This window comes from Monodelphis domestica, chromosome 6 (assembly GCF_027887165.1).
Source record: "Monodelphis domestica isolate mMonDom1 chromosome 6, mMonDom1.pri, whole genome shotgun sequence".
Lineage (NCBI taxonomy): Eukaryota > Metazoa > Chordata > Mammalia > Didelphimorphia > Didelphidae > Monodelphis > Monodelphis domestica.
This window is the reverse complement of record NC_077232.1, coordinates 142,941,448-142,960,049: the sequence shown is the minus strand read 5'-3', so window position 1 is coordinate 142,960,049 and position 18,602 is coordinate 142,941,448. Positions and strand designations below refer to the sequence as shown.

Below are 18,602 nucleotides of genomic sequence, written 5' to 3'. Positions count from 1 at the left end.
CTGGGAAGATTTCCATTGCAAAGTTATTTAAAAAACAAAAATGACTTTTAGCTCCTAAGGGAGTATGCCTTATTGCTGTTCAGTCATATCTGACTCTTTGTCACCCTGTGGACCATACATACCATGCTGATACTCTCCGTGGCTTTTCTTGGCAAAGATACCAGAGTGCTTTGCCACTTCCTTCTCCAGTGGATAAAAGCAAACAGAGGTTAAGTGACCCGCCCAGAGTCACATAGCTAGTAAGTGTCTGAGGCTAGATTTGAATTTAGATCTTCCTGACTGTAAGTCCAGAACCAACCAGACTGTCGTTCCTCTTCAGTGAACCGCCCAGCTGCCCTTGTAGGCTTTACAAATACCTAAACCACTGCATTCTCCTACAGTGTCAGAAAAGCAGGGACCTGCTCTCTATGTCTAGATTCACATTCAGTTCAACTTTTAAAATGCCTTGTTGTCTCCTCCCTTCTTCATTTCATTCCCACACATAAAACCAAGCTCTCAAACTTTCAGCTCACTGAGAAGTTCCTGGGCACGACTGTCCGGCTTTCATTCCTGAATAGATTAGTTTTCTTTGCCCTCTTATTAAACCTACCACAAATTCATGGTTCTGAGACAGGAAAAGAAATGATGAGCTCCATCCTAATTTCTTGGTGGCATATAACAAAACGAAATTACAAGTCTAATATCTATCCTCATATTATACAAATAGCATTCATTCATGTCCAGTTTCTTAATCTCATTTATCAAAACACATTTCTATACATGTATAGGTCATTGCTTAATAAATATTTATTATTTTACCTCTAGGAGCATCTAGATGGCTTAATAGCTGGGCCCAGGGGTCAGTAAGACCTGGGTTCTAATCCAACCTCAGATACTTACTAGCTGTGTGACCCTTGGACAAGTCACTTAAACTCTGCCTATGAGGCAGCTAGAAGGCTAAGCAGATAGAGTGCTAGGTCTGGATTCAGGAAGACCTGAGTTCAAATTTGGTCTCAGGCACTAGTTGTGTGACCCTAAGCAAGTTGTTTAACCCTGTTTGCCTCAGTTTCCTCATCTGTAAAAAAAACCACTCCTGTATCTTTGCCAAGAAAATCCCAAAGAGAGTCATGAAGAATCATATACGACAAACTACTGAACAATAGTATCTTCAGTATAATGCTTGACAAAAGGAAGGAAGGAAAAGAAGACACAAGCATTTATAGGACACCTACGACATGCCAGGTCCTCTGCTAAGAATTTTACAACCATTATTTTATTTGCTCTTCACAATGCTCCTGAGAGGCAGGGGCTCTTATTATCCCCGTCTTCTAGGAGAAGAAACTGCCCCAAACACAGGTTGACTTGTCAGAGTCACAGCCAGTAAGTGATGGTGGACAGATCTGAAGAAGTCTTCCTGACTCAGGCTCAGTATTCTATTCACTGCCCCACTTGGCTGCCTTCCTAAGGAGTACACGATGGTACCAGAAATCTATCAGCATTTTTCTCCTATGCCTTTCCACCTTTCTCACTGCCCAACGCTAACATTTATCTGTTCAGTCTATGGAGGTCAGAGTGTTCCCCCCTTCCTTCATCTGGCACTGAAGGTACCATTGAACTGTGAGCTCTTTGAGGGCATGGACTGTTCTTGCCCAGCTTTTTGACCCAAGTACCTAACACAGTGCTTGCTATGGTAAGTGCTTTTAAAATGACTATCGACTGACTGAAAGATCCCAAAGGATAATCTCTATACATCAATAGTCAATTAGGTTGGACTGTCTCTTTTCCCTTCCACAAACATCCCTGAGGCATCATGTTGACTCTTGCAAACTTCCTTAACTTGATTTCAAATAGAAATAGATTCTAAGATGAGGTACAAGAAAGGATTTATTCCAAGAGATTATCTTAGATCTTTGGTCACCTAAAAAGAGCCCCAACACTCAGTGTGTCAGTACATCAATGAATGCATGGTTGGGGAGGAATACCCTGGACAAAAAAATTAAATGGCTTCTGGGAGAGCAAATCTTTGATGGAATTCTGGTGCTCGACAGATACTGTTGATGATAATAACAGATGTCCTAAAATGAGAGACAGTTTTTAAAGTCTCAGTACCAAGGAAAGTTTTAGGATTTTCCTTAGAGTACTCCTGCATAAAATGAAATGCTCCTGAATACAGCACTATTATGAAGTTATAAAAATTAGTTAATACGTAAATGCCTCTGATCCTTTCATTTAAGAAGTAATCTTCTTTAGAGCAACTTTAAAAAAAAAGAGGAGCAATGTAAAGATATGACTATTTAGAGTTCAATTTATTTTGGGACATTATGTCAACAAGAGCGAAGCATATTTATACAACATACGGATAAGGCATATACATTTTTAAAACCAGTTTTGAAAAGTTACAAGATGATTTAACAGCTTAGTTTTCTTTTGGTGGATCACTCTGTACGACAATGATTCCCTGCCCTTCTATTCCTTAGGAATCATTGTTTCGAAACATATTGCTTTTACGACCCAAAGAATCACATTTAGAATCATCTACATTGTATTTTCAGTACAATGGCCTCAATCCAATTTACCCCACTTTTTAGATAGCTATGCTAGGAATGAATCTCTTTTTAGCAATTAAAGAACTGGAAGGAAAAAAACCCAAACCTCCCATCTCTGTGAAAAGGGGAATGGAAGAAGGCCATTTTTTTTTTGTCCTTGAGGCTTTTCTCAGTCTGTTTGCCTCCCAGATTATGGCTTCCAGGCTTTTTATCCTTGGTCATGCCAGATTTCCATTCAGAGCACACTTACAATTAGGTGACTTGTAAGGAAGAAGCAGCAGGATGAATTTCTACTTTTTAATTTCCTGAGTTCCATCTTCTTCTGGGACTCTTTCAGAGGGGAATAATAGATGGACTCCCCGCTGTCTCCCCCAGGATCCTTCAGCTGAGCAGACTATTGGTTTCTGCCCACGGATAACTCATAATAATGAATCTTTCTCCCAAACCTTCTAATCACCAACTCTGGAGTATTTGGCCTAGAGTTCACCTTGCACGCTTTTAGACATGGGCAGTTTCACTGTTCAACCAATCAATGTGCTTTTCAGTCCCTCTTCCTCTCCATGAAAATATAATTAGGCTTTTTAAATGTATGGCACAGGAAGGGTGTTGGTATAAAAAAAATCAATTTCACCCAATTTCCTGTTGACTCCTGTGAAATGCATCTCATCATCTGATGTAACAACTGCCCTACAGGATGGGATCTTTGGTCCACAAAGTCTTCTCTGTGCTTAACTTTGTACCCTAGAATGCTTCCATTTAAATGTATATTTAAAAACATTTTCCATATCTGCTCTCTGGACACTGTAGCACAAGGCTCTGGGGACTCTTTCAGCCAGGCAGGAATACCTGAGGTGTCCTCCGGCATAGACAGTGATTACTATATTTGGAGGTCTTTGAGCTGAGGAAATGGAAGCCCAGAGAAACTAGATTTATTATACCGCCCAAGGGCACAGAGCTAGTTAGTGATAAAGCTACAACTGAAATCTTGGTCTCCTGGTTCTGAATCTAATGTTTTTTGCATTAAACTAGACACTGGTAATGTCTCTGGAAAGTTACTGTTAGAATATATTATTTGGGAAGAAGAAAACAGTAACATGGATTAACTTTTTTGGGGGAAGACAGACTCCTCCTTATCTGGCCCGGGCTGGCAGTGTAGTGACCATTCACTACCCAATCCCACTGCTAACTGGCATGGAAGCTTTGAACTGCTCCATTTCGTTTTGTACCTGGCAATTTTGGCCTTCTTAGGAAGTCCTCCGGCCAGGCAATTTTCCTGCTTTCTCCTTGGTCCCATCAATTGATTGGCCAGTTCAAAATAGGTGCTATGCCCTGGGAGGAACAAATCTGGCTGACCCACTTGCCCAGGTGAGATGCCCTGCTCTACACCGAGCCAACCTAGCCTTGGAGCAAAGGGACTTCCCCATCACCAGTACCAATACCCTGACCCACCATGAATTTCAAGGAGAACCTCCAGAGAAAGAAAGAGCATTAAGGCTCAGTTAAATCAACTGGAGTCCTGAGTTGCCTTGGCCACATGTGTGAGTGTGTGTTCCCTCTCATCCCCACAAGGTTCACATGCTTAATATTCTTCCCAAATTAGCCTAGCTGTTAACAGAACTCAATATTCCACATCTGAGCCATCCTCTGCCTATCATGTTCTTCCTCCTTATGCTTTGCTTCTTAGAATCAATCCCCTGCTTCTTTCAAGGCTCAGCTCAAATATTCAGGGAGGTGATCCAGTAGATAAAGTAGATGATGTCAAGAAGACAGGAATTCAAATACCACCTTTCAAGCTATGTGACCCTGGGCAAGTCACTAACCTAGTCAACTTCCCTTTCCTCAACTGGGAAATAATGTTGTCAAATGGGGATAAGAGCACTGACCTCCTAAGTTGTAGTCAGCAACAAATGAGATATTTGTAAAGCACAAAAGTGAAGGAGTGTATACTAGGTGCCCAATACATGTTGAATGGCTTCCCATTACCAAGGCAGTAAGATCAATTCTAGAGAGAGGCTAAGTGGTGAGTTGGTGCTTCCTTCCTAAGTCTCCATCAGTGACCTGCCACAGTGAAAGCCCCACTTGAATACTTCAAGGCTTTGCCTTCAGAAGGTTCCTAGTTAAAATATGAATATTACCTAGAATATGTAATGCATTAATCCAGAAGCAGTCATTACAGAGATTACAGAAGTAATTTCCTAGCTGGAAGTCCTTCAGGGGATCTCTTTTAAGTACTGACATGGAAGGGATCTGGAAGGTCAAAGGCTGGGTGGTGATGCTGAGAAAAGGTAGGTCTGGGTGAGGCTGAAGATAAGGATGAGCTAGGGCGCCATTAAGAGAGACTGTGACTATAGAGAGGGAATGGCAAGAGGGGCAAAGAGTTCCTGACCTTTAAGACAAATTATCTACTTTAAAACTGTACCAAGAACTAGTCCTGCCACACGGTAACTTTGGAACATCCCTCATCTTAAAAAAAAATCTCTTGGACAATTCTGAAATTGGTGAATGCAGGGGATTTCTGTCTTTTATTAATCTCTATCAGAGGGACTCAACTATTCAGAGTCTATGAACCTTCAAAGGGAGAGGATCCTATCTCTCAGAATAAGACCATGCTTGCCAGTCTCTTTTCTGGGAATACTAAGAAAGGCAAAATTATGGCCTTCCCTCCAATACACACACACACACACACACACACACACACACACACACACACACACACACACACACACAACCCTCCACCAACAGTGCATTAGTTTCCCAATTTTTCCACATCATGGGAGATATGTTTAAGGTAGAAATAAGGTCTGATAACAGATTGGATTAGTAGAATGAGTGATTCTGACAAAAAAACCTCTAAGGTAGGAGCTATTATGATTCTCACTTTACCATTCTGGAGGGCAATTTGGAACTATGCCTAAAGGGCACTAAAAGACTGTCTGCCCTTTGATCCAGCCATAGCACTGTTGGGTTTGTACCCCAAAGAGATAATAAGGAAAAAGACTTGTACAAGAATATTCATAGCTGTGCTCTTTGTGGTGGCAAAAAATTGGAAAATGAGGGGATGCCCTTCAATTGGGGAATGGCTGAACAAATTGTGGTATATGTTGGTGATGGAATACTATTGTGCTAAAAGGAATAATGAACTGGAGGAATTCCATGGAGACTGGAACAACCTCCAGGAAGTGATGCAGAGTGAGAGGAGCAGAACCAGGAGAACATTGTACACTGTGGTACAATCGAATGTAATGGACTTCTCCATTAGTGGCAATGCAGCAATCCTGAACATCTTGGAGGAATCTACGAGAAAAAACCACTATCCACATTCAGAGGAAACACTGTGGGAGTAGAAACACCAAAGAAAAACAACTGCTTGAATACATGGATTCAAGGGATATGGTTGGGGATGTAGAGATTCTCAATGAACATCCTAGTGCAAACATCAACAACATGGAAATAGTTTCTGATCAAGGACACAAATAATACCCAGTGAAATTGCGCATGGGCTGTGGGAAGGATGAGTGGAGGGGAGGGAGGGAAATAATGCGATTATTGAAACCAAGGAATAATGTTCTAAATTGACTAAATAAACTAATTCAAATGGAAAAAAAATAAAAATAAAGTTAAAAAATGATTCACTTTATAGTTGAGGAAACTGAGGCAGACAGGAGTTCAATATGATGTCCAGGGTCTCATAACTAGGAAGTTATTTAAGACTGAACTTAAACTCAGATCATCCTAGCTCCAGACCTGGTTCTATATTCACTGTACCATCTACCTGCCCATGTGTGTTTGTAGGCATTAAAGAAGAAGTAAGAAAAGAGGTAGATGAGAGAAAGAATTAAGATAATAGTTGGGGGAATCTAAGAAATGGGTCTAACAGGGTTGTCTTGATAAAGAAAAGAACCTAGCCACACTTATCTAAGAGAGGTGAGAAAAGGAGATGGGAAGAAGAGAGAGTTCTTGGCAATTAATCTCAATTTTTTTTTTTTGGTGAGATGCGAAAATTTGGCAAAACATGTTAAGTAACTGAAACAAGCTTCAGACCCCAATCTTCAGAACTCCCAGTTAATGCTCCCTTAATGATATCCCTTATGACAGTTCTAGAGGGTTTATTTTGGAAAATATGCTATAGTTCTATGTCTTCCATGCAATCTCCATTGCCCTTTGAGTCATTCCTAATCTTATGTAATCTTATGTGCTGTTTCAAGATTCACAATTATATAAAGAATCACAATGGCTTCCCTTTACATCTGCTGCTTTTCCCTGGTTTCAGCTCCAGGGAACTAGACACCCCTCTCAGGATAATCACTTCTAATCAGGATCACTTCTAATCTTATGCTACTAACTCAAGCCTTGATAACCACCAGCTCCCTCAGCCTCCTCTGCCCTTGATTGGAGGGTTGGAGAGCAGAGTACCAAACTCCACCAATATCTTCCTTTGCAGAGGGTGGAAACTAGAATGGAATCACTCTACTTTGTATTTGCTGCCCTGCCTAGTTTCAACTCCATGGAACAAAATGTTTCTCTCCTTGTTTTCCTGCCTTCTTTTGTAAATTGTCTTCCCCTTTAGATTGTAAACTCCCAGAGGGCAGGGATTGTTTTTCTTTTTATTATTTATAATCCCCAGTGCTTAGTACAGTGTCTGGCACTTCATAGGTGCCTAAAAAAATGTGTATTGGACTGACAGCTTTGCCAAAAGAACATTCATATTAAAAGGAGGAGTTCCCACTCTGGGGAGCTTTATTTGACATCATTTGAACAAAAGCTATACTAAACTACTGACGAATGTCCAAATAGCCAAAGCTATGGTCCTGGTAGCAATGTATGGCTGTGAGAATTGTATTATAAGGAAAGTGGAGGGCTGCAGAATCAAGGCTTTTGAATTGTGCTAGAGAAGGCTTTTGAGAGTCCTTTGGCCAGCAAGGAGATCAAATCAGTTAATACTTAAAGAAATTAATCTAGACTACTCACTGGAAGGTCAAATGCTGAAGCTGAACTACTTTGGCTATATAATGAGACAACATGACTCATGGGAAAAAATCCTGAGGTTGGGAAATATTGAAGGCAAACACAAAGGGGAGGACCAAGGATAAGATGGAGCACTAGTTTTGGAAGCAACAAACATGAATTTGGATGAACTTTGAGAGCTAGTGAAGAGAGAAGGGTCTGACATGCCATTGTCTATGGGATCACGAAGGGTCAGGGATAACTGAACAATAACAACATTTTGGTTTCCAAAATGCAAGCCAGCCTGCCCTCTTCTTCCTTTTCAATTCTAGGCCCAACTCATCATCCATCCCTAGTTGTAATTCCAAATCTACGTATAGTATTGAAGTAACCGATTTAATGGATTGGCTATCTAACTGGGTCATAGACTGGATGAGGTATTTTCATCCATTTAGTTTTTGGATTTTAGGCCAATCACTTTTGAATGACCCTAATTGTCATTGAGAAGGCATGGTTACAGTCAGGCTTTTGCAATTAATTCTCTCTATAACTATAGAATCACATAATTGACTGAAAAGGATAGATAATACCAGATCCCCTCCATTTATGTTTTTGTTGATTTATATGCTGTTGTTCAATTGTTTTAGTCAAGTCTGAGTCTTTGTGACCCCATTTGGAGTTTTCTTGGCAAAGATCCTAGAATGGTTTGCCATTTTATTCTCCAGCTCATTAAACAGATGGGGAAATGGAGGCAAACGAGGTTAAATGACTTGCCCAGGCTCACACATCTATAAAGTATCTGAAGCTAGATTTGAACTTGGGAAGATGTCTTCCTGAATTTAGACCTGGCACTCACTGTGCCACCCAGGAGACCAAAGAGAATTAGATTCAACAGTGGGGGAATCCCCCCCACCCCCATTTCAATAAGCAATACCTCATGCATGTATGCTAGAGCAAAACATTTTGCTTGCTGGTCCTAGCATTTCTTTCCACAGGATATCTCTGTATTCAAAGTAGGACTTCCTAGATGCATCTCATCTAGTTCCCCCTACCCTGCCATTTTTCTAGAATGTTCTATCTCTGGGACATTCTATGCTAGGGACTTCTATGCTCCACTTAACCCTGCCAAGTGGCTTTACTTCCCTACCAGTTAGAGAAGAAGTGGTAAGACTCAAATGGATTGCCAGATAGAGATTTTTGCTCTCCCTCTGGAACTCTCGGTCCTTTTCTGCAACTGGGAATATGATGCTTCCATTCCATATTGGAAGCCTGGTAGATACTTGGGAAGACTTCCCTTTGGTGGATTTCCTTGACCCTCTCCATCCTCTTATGGTCTGAAAATCATCTCACCTGAGACCTGGATTTCCTAGCTAAGTTTTGGACAAGTCTTGTCCCTCCCAAGACCCAAATGTGCCTTGATCTGTTAGGTGACTTTAACTCAGATGTTTCCTTGCCTCCTCCTCCCACTCCTCTCACACCTGAGGGTTTTGAGCTAAGCCACAAGCTTTCCTCTGAGTGAGTTAAAATAGGGTAAATAAAAGCCTATTACTTCTAAGCATCATTGACCTGCTTTACTGCTTCTGTGGAAGTCTCTAAGGTTCCCTGAAAGCAGCTACACAGACTAGAACAATGTATTAAGATAAAAGAAAAATTGTTGATAAATGTTAACCAAAGAAGGCAGATGGGCAACTCACAGGATATAGTATTAGGCTTGGTTTCAGGAAGACCTGAGTTCAAATTCAACTCAAACACTAGTGATGTGACCCTGGGCAAGACATTTAATCTCTGTTTGTCTTATTTCACTTGAGGAACCACTGGAGTATCTTTGCCAAGAGAACCTCATAGACAGTATTGGCATGTTATGGCCCACAAGGTCATGAAGAGTTGGACATGACTGAACAATGACAACAATTGTAACTGAAGAAAAAGCTTTGTTCAATGACTCCCTGATCAAATCTGTCAAATGTGGCATGGGGGCAGCTAAGGGGCTCAGAGGAGCCAGGTCTATAGATGGGAGATCCTGGTTTCAAATCTGGCCTCAGATAGTTCCTAGTTGTGTGACCCTGGGCAAGTCACTTAACCCCCATTGTCTAGCCCTTACCACTGTTCTGCCTTAGAATCAATAGCCAGTATTGATCCTAAGGGGGAAGGTAAGGGTTTTATCTGGGTACAGCTGCTGCTGGGTACAGCTTCTTGGAGTCCACCTGGCTCACTTGAGCTGGGGATGTGCCTCAAGAAGATGTTGTATATAACTTCCAAAGGGAAGCAAGATTTTCTCTAGAAGGCAAAGTCCTCCATCTGGTTCTTGTATGGATGATGTTCTGCTTCTTGTTTCAAGCCCCAGATGATTGTAAAATAAGTAACATCTTTTTCATTCAGGGTACCACATGGTGTAAATCTTGAAATTTCTCAGACTTGTGAATGTTAAAAATTTCCACATCGGGGAATTCTCAATTGGAACAATTCCCTACTGGGAACATTCCACATTTGGATGTGAGAACTCTATTTAGATTAGAAATGGGAGGACCTCTACTCCACCTTACTTAGGACTGCTTTAGGGGAGAAAATTCCTTGCTAAACAATGAGGGTACTTGGGCCCATACTTATAGTGAGGCAAAAAGTTCTTTAAGCTATGCCTATTTTTAGAATTAATACAATGGGGTGCTAAGTACCTAAGTCAGGCAACTTGTAAACTTGCCAGGAGCAAAGAGGTGAAAACTTATTCAGAAGTTTTTCTGGTTCAAACATACTAAAAGGATTAGTCCACCCAGCAGTGTTTTTTCTGATTCAAACTTACTAAAGGGATTAGTCGACCCAGCAGTAATGGGCTGTCATTTAGAAAACGTCTACTGTGATTGGTAGATGGAAGAACTTAGGGGAGGTGACATAGGAGAAAACCCCCTATATAAGGAAAAGCAGGATCGCTTGAGAAGGATCCTTTTGGAGATCCTTTTGAAGATTCTCTGGAGAAGGGAAGCTCTTGGAGGACAATCTCTAAGGAGGTCTCGCTAGAGCTCCTCTGAGGGGACTCTGTCCCTCTGGAGGCTCTTGAGAGAGGCCCTTTGTAACAGTCTCTGGCTGGAACTCTCTTTGAGGAGACTCTGTCACTAGAATCCTTGCTTAGATAGACCTTGTGGTGAGTGATAAAAAACTGACTGACTGATCTCTCTCTCTTAAGACTCAGGTCTAGGCCATGTTGGCTTAAGGTCCTTCATACTTATACTTTTTTTTCTCTCTCTCTTTCTTTAATTCCTCATTGTATTATTAATTAAAATCTCTATAAAACCCAGTTGACTTGGGTATATTCACAATTGGGAATATTTCCCTGGCGACCACCTTATATATTGATTTAAAAACAAGACACTGTAGTGAAACATATTTTCTGCGGTCACAATTTACTCACCCACTCTTATATCTACTATAATTTATATCTTCCACTATTTTAAATATTACAATGGTTGACTGAAGATTCCAAGGAAACCCTGAGATGCGACTCTCTAAATCCATGTGCTAGGAATAGTTTCCAATATGCATTGACCACCGAGGTACTTAGGCTCAGGTAGATTTAAACCACCAGTTCCAGACTAAATTCATCTCTTGGATTAGGAGCAAAAAACCACATTCTAGGGGCTGACCTTTTCCATCTCAGAGGAGGCTGGCTCTAATGAGTTTCGAGCAAAATGAGATGCTCATGGAATATTTTGCATTTATCAAAAGGAGGTTTCCTTACCACAGCATGGAAGCAGTACTTGACAAGAATGAATTGGTTGTCCAAGGTGGTCCTTGATCTAAAGGCTAGGGGAACTGCTAAAGCTCCTTGTGCCCCTGGTTCTTTTTGTACTTGGGTAACCAGGAGGCTACCTCCAAAGCCCAGATCTTAGTCCCGTGAATCAATTAAGGCTTAAGGATAATTTTAATACCTTTTCAGGAAAAACTAGGCTAAGCTGATGGGGTGCAGTCATGGCAAAAGCTATCCTTGTGTACGAGAACTGCTCCGATCACATTTTCCAAGAGAAAGCCTTCTTGGCTGAGCCCCCAAGTGCTGTTAAGCCTGGATATCCATAAGGCATCCCCTTTGAGAGAGAGAAAGCAACTATTCCACTTTATCTAGCCTCTGCAGACGCTTCTAAACAAAATAGTGGAGGAAATGGCTTCTGATGTTGATTCACATCCGAACAGTCTTTCTTTTCACAAATTTAAATGGCATGTAAGGAGAATGTGTGGTTTTAAATTGTGACCAGATGGAGAGTGTTATAAATTAAACTCTACCACAGCTGCCTGGCAGAAGTATGCTTAAGTAGCCAAATATTCCACAGATCCTAAGTATTGTTATTACCTACTAATTAACTGTTCTACCCCCTAATTAACTTTTTAATATCTATTGAATACTATGTATGAGCTAAGCACCATCTGATCATGGGAATTTAGAAAATCTAATTCAGGGGTTATTAACCTGGATTTCAAGATTTTTTCTTCACATTTTGATATTTCAATATAATTGTTTTTCTTGGTAATCTTATATACTTTATTTTGTACATTTAAAAGCATTGTTCTGAGGAGTCCATATATTTCAATCAACTGCCAAAAAAAAGATACAAAATACAGAAAATGTTAAGAAACCCTTATTTAGTCCAACTATCAGATAAGGAAATGGAGACTTCAAAGGGTCACAGGTAAACCTCTGGAGCCTCACCTCTCAGTGTATCTGGATAAGTATGTAGCTTTCTCTTTCTATTTATTGTTTTGTTCTGGTGTAGACCCATGAGAAAGACAAAGTACAGAATAATGGTAGTTGGTTTTGGTTATATCAGAAGTCTCAGGGAAATACCCATATTGCCTTTTTAAAGAGTCAACTACATAGGGCAATTACGTAACTATCACTGATTTGTTATCAGAATTTCTAATAAGCCAGGGGAACTAAGTTGGTACAATGGATAGAATGTCAAGCCCAGATTCAGGAAGACCTGAATTCAAATCCAGATGTAGACACTTATTTGTTGTATGTATGTAGACAAGTCTCTTAACCCCATTTGCCTCAGTTTCCTCATCTATAAAATAAGCAGAAGAAGGAAATAGTCAACCACTCCAGTACTTTTGCCAAGAAAACCCCAAATGGGGTCATGAAGAGTCCTACATGAGAAGCACAGAGTTCTGGGTTTAAGTCTTTTCTGATACGTGTCTGATGATTTTGATTAAGTCACTCGTGGAGTCTGAAGTAGGATTCTGATCCCCTAAGCTCTAAAAAGTGTAGAGATCTGTATTGATAGAGAGCTTTTTCCTCACAAGGAGTTGTCTATACCAAAGAAATCAGCCCAGTCAAAAAACAGATAAGCAAAACATTACTCTAAATAAGACAATGGGCAGCAGTGGAAAGAATGTTGGATTTGGTTCACCCACTTGTTCACTGTGACCATTTTTTTGTCACAGCTTTAATCAATCAAAATTTTGTTGTTCAGTCATGACTGACTCTTTGTGACCCCACAGACCACATCATGTGAAGTCCTTGTATCCTCTTCTGATTCCCAAAGTCATTTTCATTGTTTCTATGATTCTATCTATCTATCTATCTATCTATCTATCTATCTATCTATCTATCTATCTATCTATCTATCTATCCATCCATCCATCTATCTATCTATCTATCTATCTATATCATCCCCTACTGTGCCTTTTTCCTTCAATCTTTCCCAATATCCACAAACATTTATTAGGCATCTACTCTATGCCTATATCAAAGTGCTGGGTTTACAAAGAAAAGAAAAAAAAAACATGCCTGCTCTCAATTCTGCAGTATTTGGGATTTGAGTCTTGAAGGAAGCCAGGGATTTGATATATTTATTTTTAAAATAAGGGTAATAATATATGTTCTATCTAACCCACAGAGCTGCTGTGAAGACAAACAGAGAGAATTTCTGGGAAACTGTTTTGTACTGACAAAACCTTCTATTACGTGTGCCATTTATTCCTATTAGAATCAGTTCTGGAATTTAAACTGAATAGTTCATGGGGAGGAGTTTCCATTTGAAGCTCATGAAGAACTTGGTATCACCAGAGTCCTTAAATAGCTAGGAAGTGATAATTAGAAGACTGAGGCAGGACAGAGGGTGGGTGGACATGACTTGCTATAATGGCGCCCATGCAGGGTTCATCCAAGCTTCTTCATTTCTGATGTGTAAAGATCACCCACAATTAATTATCAAGCCAGTCAGTTTTTCCTGTGGTTAGCGGCTCACCAAGACCCAGAGACCTTGCTCTGATGGCTGCTGCCTTCCTGTATGAATTTCATTTTATAGGAGGATTGAAAAGCACCCTCATTATAGGGCAACCTTCCCTTCTGAAACTAAGAACACAAAGCCAACTCCAGATAAGTAGGAAGAGATTGTGAGATTCCTATAAAAGGCTACAGATCTGAAATACCCATCTAGAGGATTCTCTGCACAGTCATAACAATGATTAAAGTTTAAATTTACATGAGACTCAAAACCTGGTGCTGAGAATGTCTAGAAAAAAGTCGGACTTTTTGATGGTAGACTAGAAGGGATATTCATGAGCTAGATGGGTACCTTTAGACTTTTTTTTTAACCCTTACCTTCTGTCTTAGAATCAATACTATGTATTGGTTCCATGATAGGAGAGCAGTAAAGGCTAGGCAATGGCAGTTAAGTGACTTGACATACAGCTGAGATGTGTCTAAGGTCAGATTTGAACCCAGGACTTCCTGTCTCTAGCCTTGGCTCTCAATCCACTGAGTCACCTAGCTGCCCCCTTCTTTGTCTCTCATAAGGCAGAGTGCCCTGTCTCCATGAGAACAAGTACAGGGACAAGAAGATTCCTTCACTCTCATTTCTGCTTCCATCCTTCCTTCCTCTTTCATGAGTGGCAGTGAGAATGGCTCCCTCAGAAGAGAATCTTATGCAAAATGTAAAGGGAAGACACATTCTCAGGTTTTGTCTGACACTTCCATCACCCTAAAGAGCCTTGTTATTGGCCATCTTGTTTCTGATGCTTGCTCCTTCTCTGCTTGCCTCAATGCTGGAACTTTGCAGGAGTCCTGGAGAAACCCTTTGGAATTATGGCATTGTACAACTTCAACTAGGGCAACTAGGTGGTGCCGAGAGAGCAGGGGACCTGGAACCAGGGAGACCTGAGTTTGAATACAACCTGAGACATGTCCTAGTTGTGTCAAAGAATTTAATCCTGTTTGCCTCAGTTTCCTCATTTGTAAAATGAGCTAAAGCAGGAACTGGCAAAAATCATTCCAGTATCTTTGTCAAGAAAACCCCAAATGATATCAATAATATAGAAATAGGTCTTGATCAATGACACATGTAAAACCAATGGAATTGCATGTTGGCTATGGGAGGGGGGTGGGAGGAGGGAGAAGGGAAGAGAAAGAATATGAATCATGTAACCATGGAAAAATATTCTAAATTAATTAATAAAAATTTTTTAAATGAAAAAAAAATAAAACCCCAAATGAGGTCAGTCACAAAGAGTCACACATGACTGAAACAACTGAATAACAACAAAGCTTCAACTAGTACCTTTATTTCTTTTTAAAATCCCCTCTATATGCCTCCAAAGTTGTGATTGTGTATCTGGATGCTTTCTGGACAGTTCTACTTGGTAGCTGCCTTTTCCCCTTAAACTCTATTGTAGTCTCAAACCAAATTAATTCTGTATATTCTCTGCTCCTGCCTTGACCCTTCTGTCATCCAGACTTCATATTATTCTGTTTTGCCAAATGAGGGCAGATGAATATTTGACACAGTGGATGGAGCACTGGACCTATTAGAGTTAGGAAGACCTGAGATCAAATGTAGCCTTAGCCACTTTCGAGCAAGTCACTTAGCTTCTGTCTGCCCTACTTTCCTCATCTGTAAGATGGGGATAATAGAAGCATCTATTTCCCAGGGTTTCTGGGAGGGTAAAATGAGATCATATTTGTAAAGCCCATTGCAAGTCTTCCAACACTACTTGAATGTTAGCTAGCATCATTATCATTATTTGGGCAGGAGATGAAGATGACTAAACCAAAATCTGAAAAAAGTTAGAAAGGGAATGTTTTGTGGACAGCTGAGAGCTAGGGCTAGAGACAGGAGGTACTAGGTTCAAATCAAACCTCAGGCACTTCCCAGCTGCAAGACAGAAGTCACTTAAGTCCCATTATCTAACTGACCACTCTTTTGCCTTGGAACCAGTACACAGTATTAGATGGTAGGTAAGAGTTTAAAGAAGGGAAAAAAGAAAGGTGATGTTTCCTTGGGTTAGCTCAGAATGAGAAAGTTGGAAAAAACCTTGAGAAGCCATTTAGTCTATTCTGAACAGAGTTGGGCTTTTTGGGAAAGAGTAAAAAAGCCTAGTTCAAGCTATGCAATTCTGGGCAAGTCACCTACTCCGAGTCATATTTTCCTTTCCTTAAAATGAGGACAGCAAACTAAGATGAAAAAAATGCTTTTTACATGATTGCACATGTAAAATCTATGTCAAATTTCTTACCATCTCAGAGAGGTGGATGAAGGGAGAAAATTTGAAACAAAAAAAGGTTAAAAATTGGTTTTACATGTAATTGGGGAAAAATAAAATATTTTAAAAATGTTTGTTAACATTGGGAAGAGGGCCAATGTTCTTTTTTATTATTGTATTCCCAGAGCCTAGCCTAATGTTGTAAATGTACTAGTTACTTAAAAAGCATTTACTAAATTAAATAGAATTGAATTTTTAAAAAGTGGGGCTAGCAATTCTTATTTACCAGAGAGACTTGCTGTGAAGACAAAAAAGAAATCTTTGAGAGTGGTTTATAATTTGTATGTTTCCATACAAAAGTAAATTTAGATTTTTGTTATCACTATTAAGATGATTACCTCTCATTAAAGTCTAACTGATACCTCAGATGGCCGTGGGTTCTGAGAGACCAGGATAATGCAAACTCTGGCCAGTCCAACCACATTGGAAAGGGGATCTCTGATGTGGTATCTACAGAGTGATGGTCACAAGAATCCCTGCTCTGACCTTTCTTTTCTATGTGACTCCAGATAAATCCCTTTTTCCTTCTTCCCTTTGTGAACCTTAAAAATTCTCAGACCCTACTTCAGAACACTTGGTTAAGACCATTCCCCATTTTAAACAATGAAGGGACTTAGATCAGGAATGTGAGAACTCTACTTAGATCAGGAATGTGAGAACTCTACTCCACCCCTACTGAAGCATACTTTAGGGGCAGATAAAGTTGTAAACTCCTTGCTGAACAATGAAAAATACTTAACCCATACTTATAGTAAGGCAAAAGTTCTTAAGCTGTGCCTATTTTTAGATCTAATACAAAAGGGTGCTAAGTACCTATAAAGGTCAGGCAACTTGTAAACTTGCAAAGGGCAAAGAGGTGAGAACATACTCAGAGGTTTTTAGTCTACTCAGGTGTGAATTACTCAAAAGTTTAGTCTACTCAGGCGTGAATTCAGAATGGTCAGAGCTTTGGAAAATGTCTACTGTGATTGGTAGATGTGAGAACTTAGGGGAGGTGACATAGGAAAAAATTCCCTTTAAAATGAGGTCAAAAAGAGGTCTAAGGGGATTCAGCTGGGAAAAGCTGAATTGGAGAAGGCAGCTGGCCAAAGCTGCCTTGAAGGACTCTTTCAGATCTCCCTCTCAGAGAACTCTCTCTGGAGAATGAGGTGGCCAAAGCTGAACTGGTGTCTCTCTGAACACTAGAATCTTGCTTGGACAAATCTTGTAGTGAGTTGATAAAAGACTGACTGATCTCTCTCTTAGGGTTTCCAGCCTAGTTTGGCTCATGCTGGCCTAGGCTGGTATAGCCCTTTTCTCATTATTTCCTTTTCTCTCTCCCTTTCATTAATTACTCATTTGTATTAATTAAAATCTCTATAAAACCCAGCTGACTTGGGTATATTTAATATTTGGGAAATTTCCCCTGGCAACCACCTTATATTTGATTTAAAACAAGACACTGTCTTGAAACCATATTTTCTGTGGTCACAATTTAAGCCAACCACTCTTTTATCTGCCACAGTTTATGGCTTCTACTACTTTAATTGTAACACCTTCCATTGGGCCTTGGTTTTCTCATCTTTCAAATAAGGCAATTTACGTAGCTGATTTCTAAACATCTTTCTTTCAGCTCTAAAATCCTATGATCCTTGTTAGTCTACTTTGATTCTACTTGAAAGATGCAAAACTTAGGGTCTGGGCTCTTTTTCAAGTGAAAAAGATTTTAATTGATGGGCTTTTAGAGCCATTTCATATGGCCAAAATCAAGAAGACCTGAGTTTGAATCGAGCCTCAGATACATACTGGCAGTGTGACCCTGGACAAGTCATATAACCCTGTTTGCTTCCATTTCTTCATCTATAAAATGAGCAAGAGAAGAAAATGGCAAATCTTTCTAGTATCTTTGTCCAAATAGGGTCATAAAGAGTGGGGCATGACAAACAAATGAGTAACAACAACATATTTGATCATTCCATTCTTCCCCACCATATTCCTAGTCTCTTACCCCCTAATATATAGAGTATTTGTTACTCTACACTCTAGAGTGAGCAGTGATTCCCAATCAACCAAAACTGCCTTAAACTCTTATCAGGCAAGACCAGAGACAATCCCAATTTGTCTACATAGTGCTCTATACTTACTCAAGAAAAAGAGAAGCTGTGACAACAAGTGGCAGCCATCGTCATCACAGACTGAGACACACTAATGATGATGGGTCTGTGTAATAACTGCGGGTTATAAACTCCAGTAAGCCACTAAATGGAAAATGCCTCGACTTCTTTTAGATGTAGACTCAAAGCTCTGTTGGTGAATAAGGATTGGTGCTTTCTTTTGAGTTTTTTTCAGTTGTACACACTTGGCATGTACATCCCTGTTTTCTGGAATGTGTGATTACTCTTTTACTATTGGTGAGTGTTGCTATGTGACTGAAAGGATGGGTTTGGGGGGGGTGGCCTCTAATCTTTCCTAAGGCACTGGCTGGTATTAAATGGGCAGTACAAAAAGCCATTCCATCACCATTACTCCTGAAACCAAATGAGAGATATATGGTCTGTGGGGAGCAGGTCTTGCAGTAGCAACAACAAAAAAGAAGAAAGAACTTTTGTGAGGAAATATGACCTGTAC

At 40.1% G+C, this 18,602-nt stretch overlaps 1 protein-coding gene across 11 annotated transcripts in view; it reads right to left on the bottom strand.

Moving 5' to 3' along the window:
- The window catches only part of CRACD (capping protein inhibiting regulator of actin dynamics), a 309,702-nt gene that overhangs the window by 62,171 nt on the left and 228,929 nt on the right, over window positions 1–18,602 (bottom strand). The window contains exon 1 of one of the 11 annotated variants that reach the window (XM_056802650.1): window positions 2,776–2,993. The exons of 9 other annotated variants lie outside the window; for them this stretch is intronic. The gene's annotated coding sequence lies outside the window, so the exon portion shown is untranslated. Of the gene's footprint in view, window positions 1–2,775; window positions 2,994–18,602 lie in introns of those variants that run through there. One more of the 11 variants, XM_056802649.1, reaches the window with a different exon arrangement.